Genomic DNA, 13,607 nt, shown 5'->3' with positions numbered 1-13,607 from the left:
ACAAATTTGTCCTTCAAAATTTTACCGTGAATCTGAAACACACAAATGTAAAATGTTAAGGTGCAATTCAAAACAGATTATTATAGCAAACTAATCAGCACTCCAAATTTTCCTCGTCAAGGACAAGCATCGGTGTAGGAATATATAGGTGTATAAAGTGGAATTTTGATATTCCAACATCTATCATGGGGTTGCATGCATAATAATAAAACCTTTGTGGTGTGAATGCCTCTTAGCTTTTGAGATCTTAGTGTCCTACTAGTTCCTTTATTAAGTCCACAAGTACCAATTGGATCCCACGGCATATAGAATACTTTCCTTGGGAGGGGGGCAGTTTAAAGTTTTTGGCTAGGGTTTTTCTATATTTTAATTTCCCGTGTCATACATTGAAATCGACGTTCATCTCAATTCTTGATATTGTAATTACTTTATATTATGATAAGTTTACAAGAAAACAAACCTAACCTTATTTATCTTAATTGACTGGTTGTCATAGGGTCATTCGGACTAAATTATTTATTTATTCCACTTATTGCTTATATGTGTGACCTCCTAGAAATTAAGCTAAATTAGTTGTAGGCGAATCAAATTGTATCGACTATCATAATCATTTTCTAGCAATAATTATGAACTACTAATTTAACCATAATATTCCCTAAAAATATTTAGTAATTGCAAGAAATGTCTTAGGACATAACTCCTTCAATCTCCCACTTGTCCGAAGACAAGTCTCTTAATGTCGAATTTGACAACGTAATCACAACATCTTAGTTTAATCATAGCTTCACTCAAAATTTGTTCTATCATATATATATGTATATACTAGACATCTCCATAGCCTATGGAAGTGCATTATCCATCAATCATATGCTAGTATTTTATTAGATTACCTATGTCTAATTTAGTGATTTAGCCTAGGAACTTTCAAGAAGTTGTGATTTTAATTCACCATATAGAGTTTCATTTATCAAAACATTTTTGATAATCCTATTTGAAAAATACAACTTATTTGGACAATTTATTTAATACTAAACCAATAATTAAATAAGAAATGAATTTTTATTGATAAACATTGCAAACATAAATAATGTCTTTGTAATTGCAAATATATACAAGCTAAAGCAATTCTCCCATATGCTTAAGGTCTACGTCCATAGACCTTGTATGACCTTCATGCTTGGAATGTGGAAGCGGTTTAGTCAATTGATCTGCATTATTCACATTGGTGCGAACCTTGCTCACTTTCACATCCTCTCTCTCCACGATCTCTGAATCTCTTGAGCACATATTTGGATTTCTGGTGTGATCTGGGTTCCTTGGATTGAGCAATAGCACCATTTTTGTCGCAATACAACTCAATGCCATTGTCAATGCTAAGAATCACACCAAGTTCACCAATGAACTTTTTAATCCAAACAACTATTTTGCTGCTTCGGCAGATGCAATATACTCATTCTTTCTTGTAGAATCTGTGATGGTGCTCTACTTGGAACTCTTCCGGCTCACCGCTCCTCCATCTAGACAAAAATTGAACTAGATTGAGATCAGAAGTCATCTTTGTCAGTCAGGAAGCTCGCATCGGCGTAACCAATTTTAACTAACTCATTTTCTCCGCCATAAACAAGGAAGTTATCCTTAGTCCTTCCCAAGTACTTTAAGATATTTTGCGCTGCCATCCAATGCGCATCTTCTGGATTTGAATGGTATTTGTTGCACATTCTCAAGGCATATGCAACATCTGATCGAGTACAAATCATGGCGTACATAATGAAACCTACAATTTAAGCATAGGGAACATTACTCATACGCTTAATCTCATCAGGACTCGAAGGACACTAAATCCTGCTAAGATTTATACCATATTGCATGAGAATGAAACCTTATTTATGTTTTTCTAGATTGAACCTAACAAGGACCTTATCAATATAAGTTTCCTAACTAAGCCCCATTAGCCCTTTCGATCTATCTCTATAGATCTTAATTCCCAAGATATACTCTGCCTCTCAAAAGTCTTTCATTGAGAAAGAATTTTTAAGTCATTCCTTGACTAATTCAAGCATGTGTATATTGTTTCCTACGAGTAGTATGTCATCAATATAAAAGAGTAGGAAGGTAATTCCACACCTACTTAATTTCTTGTATACACAAGGTTCTTCATCATTTCTGAGAAAACCAAACTTCTTGAGTGCCTCATAAAGGTTCCAACCCTGAGATGCTTGCTCCAACCCATAAATGGACTTCATAACCTTGCAATCCTTCCATTGACTTTTTGGATCTTCAAAATCTCGTGGTTGTGTCATGTACAAATCCTCTTTCAAGAACCCATTGAAGAAAACGATTTTGACGTCTATCTGCCAAATCTCATAGTCATGATAGGCAGCAACTGAAAGGAGTATTCAAATTGATTTTAGCATTTGCATCTGGTGAGAAAGTTTCCTCATAGTCTATATCTATACCACCAATTTTCATGAAACCTTTTGCCACTAACCTTGTGTTAAAAACATCAATGTTTCCATCTTTGTGAATTTTCAAATTGAAATTCAATTTGTAATCGAGGGATTTAACCCCATCAGGCAAAACAACCAAGTCCTATACTTGATTTTCAAACATTGAATCCATTTTGGATCTCATGGCTTTGAGCCATTTCTCGGAGTCTTGACTCATCAAAGCATTTTTGTAGGTAGCTAGCAGGTTCCTCATGTTCTAAAATCATTATTTTAAAACTTTTCGTCAAATAAAAATCAACATATCTTTTTGATGGACAGTTCTATTAGATCTACGTTGGGGAGCAACAAGATAAGTTTCTTTGTCAATAGACTCAGTAATTTCGCATGGATCAGCTCCATGTGGGACGGTAGGAGGTTCGTGAATGGAATTCACCAATTCCCGAGCATTTCATCTCGAACTTCTTTAGTATACATTACTCCTACTTGTCTTTTTGGAAACAAATTCATTTTCCAAAAAGACACAATCACGAGCAACAAACACTTTGTTTTTTCGCTACAATTGTAAAAACTAGTACGTCGTTGTCTCTTTAGGATAACCTATAAAAAGACAATTATCGGATTTGAGTAAAATTTTATCTGATAGTAAAGGTTTTACATAAACCTCACGACCCCATATCCCCAAAAATGGAAATTTTGGAACTTTTTATGTCCATATCTCATATTTTGTCCTATCTGCTGGTTTGGACGTAGCCTTGTTAGTGGGAATGCATCAGTTTCAAGTGAAAATCCCCAAAAGTAATTGGGGAGATAAGTAAGACTCATCATTGAGAGAACCATATCCAATAGAGTTCAATTCCTCCGTTCAGAAACTTCATTTAACTGTGGTGTCCCTTGTGGAGTTAATTGTGGAATGATTCCCCAATTATAACACCCTAATAATTCCTTGCTTTTATATAACTATTTTCTTGATTAAATAAAAAAAATATTAAAGTATTACCGCCACCTAAAGATGATGAGAACAAAGATGGAAAACTCTTACGGGAAGGGGAGAGGGGTATTATATATATTATTAAGCAATAAGGTAGTGTATGATCATGTTTAGATTACAATAATAGGTTTGAGAGAGCAAGAGTAGAATATTATTATGAAGTGTGAATGGAATACATAAAATGAGCCTACCACTCCTATTTATACACGACTCATTGATTTGAATCATAAAAACCGTCATCAAACCAATGAGTTAAAGCATGTAACCCCCATATCCTTCAATGATTGTAACCTTCCCTTGATTTCAGCTTTGCATTTAATGATTTTAACCTTCCCTTGATTTCCGCTTTTCTTTCAATGATGTTTTGATGGCCGCCATATGACCCTTTGAATGGTCCACCTTGCCACGTCACGAGGAGGGTATTTTTCCGCCCAAAAAAGTACGTATGTCCAAATTTTATCAAAATTTCAATAAATTCCTCCTTACTTCTCAGAGTAAAAGTAATTAGGTAGGGATGGCAGGATTTGAACCAGTGACATTTTGTACTCAAAACAAACGCGCTACCAAGCTGCGCTACATCCCTTTCAATTCAATTCGTTACAATAATGTAATTGTAAAGAATCCTTGTCTTGTTTTCCACACATTTCTTATTTCCCATAGAAATACAAAGTTTTATTTGCCCGACCATTTCCTCTTCTTTTCGATCTCTTCTCATATAAGGTATAAAAGAAAGGGTTTGGATATTTATGTATACGAAAATCCGTTGTAAACTAAAAAAATAATTTTGGGAATGTTTAGTTCAGTAGAAAGGAGCATGCTATTCTTTTTCTTAAAAAAAATTCTTATCTACTATAAAGTATTAATTATTGTAAATTTTTATTTGACTTAGCTTAAATATTATATGTACAAAGACAAGTAGTCTTTAACTATCATATATACATCGGATTATAGATTAAATACGTATTACTTTTTAAAAAAAAAAAAAAATTAAAGAAATCCAATAGGAGGATTTCAATGTGAGATTTAAAAACATATCTTTCTGTGGCACCGGTACTAAGCACTTTATAATTTGGGTCTTTAGCTGGTCTATTAATAGAAATCAATTGTTTTTTCCTAGATGCGTTGAATTTCCCCTTTTTTCGTTCTAGTTATTGATACGGGAAGGGGTTAACGAAGGTTAGAGCTAGAATCAACGATCTTTTTATTTTAGAATAAAAAAATCGGGTATAGTTCGAAACCTTTTTAATTTGATTGCGTGGTATTTTTTTACTTAATATGTATATATATATATATATATATATATATATATATATATATATATATATATATATATATATATATATATATATATATATATATATATATATATATATATATATAACTCTTTTGATTTGTTTTCAACAAAATCTTTCGAATTGTATTTCTAGTTAGCAACTTTTCTATTTTTCTTGAAGAAAGGAAATAAATAGAAAAGTTACTTGAATCAAATATCTATAGGGGGTTCATGGCTAAGGGTAAAGATGTCCGAGTAAAAGTTATTTTGGAATGTACTGGTTGTGTTTGAAAGAGTGTTAATAAGGGACCAAGGGGCGTTTCTAGATATATTACTCAAAATAATCACCACAATACGCCTAGTCGGTTGGAATTGCAAAAATTATGTCCCTATTGTTACAAGCATACAATTCATGGAGAGATAAAGAAATAGATCGAACCGGGCGTCTGTTTATAATCCTTTCAAGAAAGGAGACAAAACAATACAATTATATTATTTACTATTTTTTTTTATAGAAAATGTATTTCTATATCTATATTAATTATATATTTCATAATTATTATATATATATATATATATATATATATATATATATATATATATATATATATATATATATATATATATATATATATATATAATAGAAATAAACAAAGAAAATCCTATTTTGGATGGACCTAAAAAAAAAATTAGAATTTAGAATTAAGAATTAAGAAATAGGATTTTTGGTATAAGGAATAAACTAAACAACTATGGATAAATCCAAGCGACCCTTTATTAAATCCAAGCGCTCTTTTCGTAGGCGTTTGCCCCCGATCCAATCGCGGCATCGAATTGATTATAGAAACATGAGTTTAATTAGTCGGTTTATTAGTGAACAAGGATTTTTTTTTTATCTAGGCGAGTGAATAGATTGATCTTGAAACAACAACGATTAATTACTAGTGCTATAGAACAAGCTCGTATTTTATCTTTGTTACCTTTTCTTAATAATGAGAAACAGTTTGAAAGAACCGAGTCGACTACTAGAATTGCTAATTTTAGAACTTAAAATAAATAATAGACTTATTCTTTATTTAATCGATAATATAATTGAATTCAAATCTGAAATCAAACACGAATAGGGGTTTTGCTCTAAAAAATCTGATAATCTAGAAGGATCGAAATTTGATTGTCACGTCGTAAGATAATATAAAACTTGGGAATTTTTTTTGAATGGATTTGTTGATTTTTATTTATTTATCGTACTTTATCAGACTAATTTTGACTTTAATACTCCCGGAGAATAAATTACGGGGAACTTCATTTAAATAATTTCGAGGTATTTTTTGCAATATTCTTTTTTAATGATCTCATTATAAATCATATAAATACAATTTAGATTTAATATAGCTATTGGGCAGAAAACCGAAATAAACCATTTAATTTATTTTATTTTGACTTCAAAATTGAATTATATTTATTCAATATACTCTTGCCAATATGAATATTAAAGAAAAATACAAACATTTTTTATTTTCTTTATTTAATATTTAAATTATTAAATATATGATAGAGATTTTATTTACATAGAATTATTCGAATAATTCTATTATAATATAGAAATACGATATATACAATATATTTTGAAACCGAAGTTCAAAAAGTAAAATATATAAGAAAAGTTTGTGTTGGATTGGCACTACATAAAAATCATAAAGAAATAGAAAAGGAAGAAAAAAGTTCTACCAAACTACAACCTCATTATTTTTGTTTTTCATTTCTTTAATTGAACTTCGTTTGATTAAGTGGAAATTCTTTAAAAACCTCTGCCCTCTTTAAAATATCATAGACAGTTTATGTAGGTTGAGCACCCTTTTCAAGAAAATCTAGAATAGCAGAAACATTTAAATAAGTTTGACATTTTACCGGATCATAAAAACCCACTTTCTGCAAATCTCTTCCCTCTCTTCGGGACCGAACATCAATTGCAACGATTCTATAGACGGCTCATTGGGATAGATTAGATCAACAATAACCCCCTGGAAACGTTTAGGAGGTTTTCTCCTCGTACGGCTCGAGAAAAATGATTCAAAGTTAGGCCTATATATAAACTCTAATGCCTAATCAATTAAGTCCACAAATCATCAAATGAATTAGACTAAGAATGAAGTCCTTTTCATTTCTTTATTTCCTAAAATTTAATCATTTGTATACTCATAATTCAAGTTGAATAGCTTTCAACTAGCTCAAAAGAAAATCCTTTTGCATTTTTGATTGAGCAGTCTCAAATACCCTTTTGTCTCGTTTAGAATCGATTTGAATTCGGGATTCTGACCCAAATCCAATTGTTACGACAATTAACCATTAAAAGGGTATTTTCTTGTTCCGGAAATCTTTATCTTTTTTTTTGGATCATTGGACTTAGACATTACTTCGTTGATTTTTTATACTTTCAAAAATAGCAGCAACATGCCTTATTGTTTTTTCGTTCTATCAAAGAATAGAATCATACCGACGTTGGATTCCCAACGATATATATAATTATTGTTTTATCGAAAAGTGTTTATCAATTCCAACAAAGGATTTTCCTTTGGGGTTTGAAACTTATTTGATTTTGATCCTTTCGATTTCTCTGTCAAAGATATACTTACGAAGTTGTTCCAACTTATTGATTGACACTAACCCTAGACCCTTCTCTTTTCCCTTGAGAAATAGCTCAATACTTTAATTCCTCGAGCTCCATCATGTACTATTTCTATTACACTCCAACAAAAAATACAATGAGGGTTCGAGTGGAACAGAACAAAGGATGTCGAGTCAAGAGCATCCTTTATTAGAGAATGATGGATATAAGAATCCACAACGGATCATGTCCTTCAAGTCGCACGTTGCTTTCTATCACACCGTTTCAAACGAAGTTTCACCATAACATTCCTCAAATTTGGAACCGGTATGCGGTTGATTCAATTATGTAATTATGAATAGTCATTAGTTCAGTCAGGACAGTCAATACATGGATATCGAATATAGCTTAAGTTATTATAAGATATTTTTAGTAATGTTCAGTTTTTTGCAATAAAGGCGGCATCCCTAAGAAATACAAATCCCTGTTTATTTTTGAGCTCAACTTTTAATTTAATAAATGAAGAGTAAAAAAATAACTATTTTACTTCTATATTATATATGCATATATAAGGAATGTATCTTCTTCTATGATTAAAGGCACCTTTTTTGGAATTCAAATTAATGTAATCTAGAAACTCATCTTGGCGAAATCTCCAGAAACAGAAAATTGAAATCTTAAATTACTAAATTACATATGCTCTGGGACGAAAGGATTCGAACCTCCGAATAGCGGGATGAAAACCCGACGCCTTACCTCTTAGCCACACCCCACTTAGATTTCTATTGTACACTAATAAACACTAATATTGTTATTGATTGTTCGTCAATTCCAGTCTAAATAGCTAAAAAATAAATTTGATTTTGTTGTTAATATTTTGACACGAGTAGTTATAGAATTAAAATGAATTTATTGACCATTACATAGAATTCCATTAAGATATTGTAAGAAAGTAGAATTTCTTCTATTCTCAATGGGGAGTAGAAAGTTTTTTGATTGAGTGAGTAAGTTAAAAAAAAGAAGGAGTTTTCCTTCATTTTTTCTTTATATCAATAACTCAATCAAAATGCAATAGAAAAATGTTTGTTATGCTTAATATCTTTAGTTTGATCTGTCTTAATTCTGCCCTTTATTCGAGTAGTTTTTTATTCGGCAAATTACCTGAAGCCTACGCTTTTTTGAGTCCAATAGTAGATTTTATGCCAGTCATACCTTTATTCTTTTTTCTATTAGCTTTTGCTTGGCAAGCTGCTGTAAGTTTTCGATGAGATCTTTCATCTTGTCCTTGTAGAAAAATGATTTGAATATTCTAAATAATTGATAAAATCAGATAAGTCTTGCCGTAAGAACCTTTTATTGATACATTAAAAGATTTGAATAGACACACCTCGTTTTCCAATTATAAGTATTTTTCGTAAACGAAAAACCTTATTTTGATCCTCCATAATATCAACAAGTGGGTATTAAAAAATTATTGATAAGTAAAAAAATAATGGATAAGATAATAATATATAACTTCATTTTTTATTTATTTTTCTTAAAAAAATCTTTTCGATTTGTTAAAAAATATTTCGGGTTTAGACGTCAAATTTAATTCAAACTTATAGGATATGTGGTATAAAAATAGAGCATCTATTCTCTTTTAAAAAATTGATCTTGGAGATTGTGTAATGCTTACTCTCAAACTCTTTGTTTACACAGTACTAATATTCTTAGTTTCTCTCTTCATTTTCATATTCCTATCTAATGATCCATGATGTAATCCTAGACACGAAGAATAAAAAAGGGTTCTTTATTTTTCATCTATTTTTTTCGAATTATATATACGAAATGAATTTTCTAATTCATACTTATTCGAATGATATTCTAGATTTGTAATTCTATTTAGTTCCATTTTTAAAATAAAAAAGATTTATTAAATTGAAATAAAATAGTAAGATTCAGTTATCAATGGAAACAGAAAGAGAGGGATTCGAACCCTCGGTACGTACGAATAACTCGTACAACGGATTAGCAATCTGACGCTTTCGTCCACTTGGTCATCTCTCCCCGTTTAATATTAAATATTTTTTTTTCTAAAATTTAAAATTGGTATAAAAAAATTATAATATAGAATCTATATAACAATAACATTATATAACTATATATAATATATACAAAATAGACAAGTTGGTAATACAACATTAAGTAAAAGTTTTATTTGAAATTCCAATCCGTTTCTATATATATATATATATATATATATATATATATATATATTCCAATCCGTTTCTATATACATTCTATTTTAATACTCCTTCCGTATTTATTTAAGAGATACACTTGGCCGGGCACGGGTATTAAGAAGAAGAATTGAATAAAATAAAATAATAAAAGCAAGTGGGGTTGGATATATATTTTAATAATTAATCAAGTGGGGACCATGTCATTTTGGGGGGGGGGGGGGGGTGGGAGGTGGGGTGAGTTTATGAAATTATTTTTTTAATAGGATGGTGGGTCATAGGGTAAATTAGATGTATTACTAGTATAGTACCCGTGCGATGCACGATTTATAATCTAAATGTAAATTTGTATGAAATCTTGAAAATTATCGATCATCAAAATAGAGTTTAATTATAGATCTTCTCCAAATAAAAAATAATTAATGACAAATGAATTTGTTATTGCTCATTCGGTATCTTACATATTAAAACAATTAAAACAAATAAGGTACATAGATAAAATTATGTTTCATTCTCATTCACCACTTGTGTCAAGCATAAAGTTATTTCATCCGCCCTTCACTTTGATAGTAATACCCACTTAATACGCGCACATTCGCCCCGTCAACCTCATTGCCCGATCACTTATCACTTATCTAGACAATTTACTTTATTGATCTAGAGATGAATTTGAGGCAGGGCAGGGCAGGGCCTGCACACCCACACCCGCCTACTATTCTCATCTTCATCCCCTTCATCCACGTACGGTAGGAACGATACCCACCCCTCACAACCCCTTGTCTCGAGATGTACAAAATAAAATTCATCCCCGCTTCATCACCTCCATTTCCCTAGACTCGACTTTTTTTTGCTGGTAAGAGAGTTTTGAATTTTAAAATTTCAAACTCTTGTAGAGCCTCTGAAAATTCTTTTGTCTGATTAGAGTTATTGACTAAATAAACAAAGCATTATAATAGGTAAGTTAATAGAATTTTTTTATATATTCACAATCAATCAGATGAAGGATTAGCGACCCCGACGGGTCCAATCTAAAATCCACCATCGCCCCTTCACCCACGACAAATACATTTTTTAACCCCCATCACCGAATATCTCCTCTATGGCCGCCCACTTGGGGCGGATGCACATGTAGATCTCCCAAAAAACTTGCCCAACTAACAATCTAACTTCCCTATATTCAATAAATAATCTATTTTTCCTTTCAACTAAATTTTAAATATATTGACATACGTTTATTACGAAGTACCAAAATTGATTGTATTAGCTATAATATTGAAAAATATTTAAAAGTGACATACATAATTAGGATTGGGTGAATGTTCTCAACTCCGATCAATTCAAACTCGCCCCATCACCAAGGTGGGTGCATGTTATCCTTATACCCATCCACCAAAAATCACTTTTTGTTAGTCAGCATTAGTAAATCATCTATGTTTAACTTTATCGTCAGACCAATCTAAAATCCAAACTCGCCCCTTCATCAAGTGTGATGCACCATTTACATATAAAAATTTTAATTTGCACGAAAGTTTAAAGTGATATTACAATCATTTACATTTATATATACAAAATATTTTGTTATTGCAAACATATTAATAATAAGGAAACTTAATCATCTAGATTTTATGACTTAGGACATAGTTGATTACGATATATTAGTCAAAATTTCAATCAACATGCTCTTAAGACTTCAATAATATGAGCCAATAAATTATTATTCGTGCTCCGTATAAAAATTTTACGATAATGAGAATGTGGAAAAAGTTATTTTTGATATTTAAGATTAAGTATAGGTTTCGTACTAAACGAATGGCCTATAAAATGTTTGAGACGACCTTGTTAAATAAATTAAATCAATAGTTAACTTTTGTTGTGCATATTTGTATTCATCATACGACGCAAATTCTTAAAAAATTGATAGTATCACTAGAGGAAAAATCATCATGTGCTTCCCATCAAGTGCGGCTCATTTAGTAAATTGGCAGCACTTGAGAGCACTAAAAAAAAAATACATTTTCACAAATGCGGGCTCATTTTAGAAAATTGGCAGCACTTGAGTTCAATTGCGGGCTCTAAACTCAAGTGCGGGCTCATTTTAGAAACCAGCAGCACAAAGTTATCTAAAAATACAAGGGCGATTTTTTTTTTCATTTTCCCGCTCCTCCTTCGCTCCTTGCCTCACATTTGTTTCTCTGCTAGAGGGCGGCGTTGAAGAAAATCACAGCACACACACTCACCCTTCTCTGTCGTGCCGCCCACCTCTGCCGCGCCGCCGCTGCGCTATGCTCTTCCTCCTTTCCCCACCGCTGCCGCGCTCTGCTCTCCCCTTATCACTTCTAGGTTTGTAATTTAAAACCTAACTTTTATTCAATTATTCTATGCTTTCTCTATTTCGGGTGGGATTTTGGTTGTCCTAAACAAAGCCTGTTATACTTCTCTGTCGCGTCTAGGATTTTGTGAATTTAATTGTACTTTTGTTGACTGGTTTTTAATTTTATCAAACTAAACCTCCAGATCTAGCCTTAGCCATCGCACCGGTAACAAGATATATTTCTCGAGCTTCTGGGTAAGGAAATTCATCTAGATTCCTCTCCTATGTAGTTGGTTTTTGCTTCTTTTTCAAATTCAGTCTAAATTTTACGAAATTTATGTTTGTTTGTATAGAAGGATGATTTTTTTCCCCCTGTTTGCGCTGTTTCTCCCTTTTTATCATATCACTCTTATGTCAACATACATTTTAATTTCGAATCTGATGTGAACTTGACAGGTAATGGTAAGTAGCTGATCAACAAATACATTTATCAATTACTGGGAGATTTCAATGGGGTGACAATAAGTCGATGGCAACTGGCTGGAATTGTGAAATTTACCTGTCCATATTGTATGATATTATATATATATATATATATATATATATATATATATATATATATATATATATATATATATATATATATTGTTTGGGCTCCCAATTGAATATCAATTGGGCCACTAAGTCCAAAGCCCAATGGCTCAATACAGCAACATCAAACCCACAAACACTCCAAAGGCTGACTAGCCAGCAAGGGCCAAGGCCCACCAAACAATAAATGACCTATGTGGTCATTTATTACACAAACACTATAAATAGGCCGTCAGGGCTCAAATACCAAGGTACGTCCAATTTATCGCCTTAAGACTACTCTTCTAGAGACCTTCTCTCTAGAATCCGAGCATCGTTCTTACTTAGGCATCGGAGGGGCTTTCCTCGGAAACACCCCCGAGGTTAGTAACTTGTCTATTGTGCAGGTGAATTCGGACACGACACATTCAAGCTAGCAAGATCTTCAACACACAAAGGGCCTTCATTCGAAGCCCATTGTTCCATCCACTTCAACACCGGAACAATTTGGCGCCGTCTGTGGGGAAGAACACTTGAAAGCTTTGAAAAAACTCTCCGTTTTTTTATCCCAAAAAATGGAAAATCTCGACGACAATCATGACGACGTCCTTGTGCATACAGATTCAGAATCTGACGCGGAGGCGCCGAGAGAGTCAGGGGCGAGGTCGCAACCAACAAGGGCCACCGCCACAACTAGTAGACCACTCCCTTCTCGAGAAGAGCTCGCTGCGGCCATGACCATCATGCAGAACTTCCTCTTCAACGAGAAAGAACAAGCCCAGGCAGCAGCGCGACGAGAAGCGAGGAGAGCCAGGCGGCAGATCTTGCTGAACATGCCCTCGACCGGCGAAGACACTGCGAGGCCCGAGCAAGATCTCCCCGCAATGTCGGGAACGCACCTGATGACAAGATGGAGAGAGAGCACGTGGGACACGCAACAGAGAGCTGCACAGCAGCCAGAATGGTTTGAAACACCGTCTCCAACACCGCAAGTTCTTCAAAGCGGGGCAAGTGATTGCACTCGGATCCGAAGCTCGGTCCATAGCAGACTGCGACCTTCGGTTCATGATAGGCTGGGTAGCCCCTGTGGGTCCATTAGACAACCCGAAGGCAGTGGCCAGTCGAGAAGGAGAAGGAGAAGTGACCGAACTCCTAGCCCCCTACACGCCCCCGAGCAACCCCTTGGAGGAA

General features: G+C 33.2%; 1 long non-coding RNA gene across 1 annotated transcript; it reads left to right on the top strand.

Moving 5' to 3' along the window:
• The first annotated feature begins 11,544 nt into the window (after window positions 1-11,544).
• On the top strand, window positions 11,545-12,406 carry LOC130471592 (uncharacterized). Its single transcript, XR_008932098.1, has 3 exons — window positions 11,545-11,875; window positions 12,050-12,101; window positions 12,303-12,406. It is a non-coding gene; the product is annotated as an uncharacterized lncRNA (long non-coding RNA).
• The last annotated feature ends 1,201 nt before the right edge of the window (window positions 12,407-13,607 follow it).

This window comes from Spinacia oleracea, chromosome 4 (assembly GCF_020520425.1).
Source record: "Spinacia oleracea cultivar Varoflay chromosome 4, BTI_SOV_V1, whole genome shotgun sequence".
Lineage (NCBI taxonomy): Eukaryota > Viridiplantae > Streptophyta > Magnoliopsida > Caryophyllales > Amaranthaceae > Spinacia > Spinacia oleracea.
Note: the sequence above shows the minus strand (reverse complement) of the source record. Positions and strands in the feature narration are given on the sequence as shown.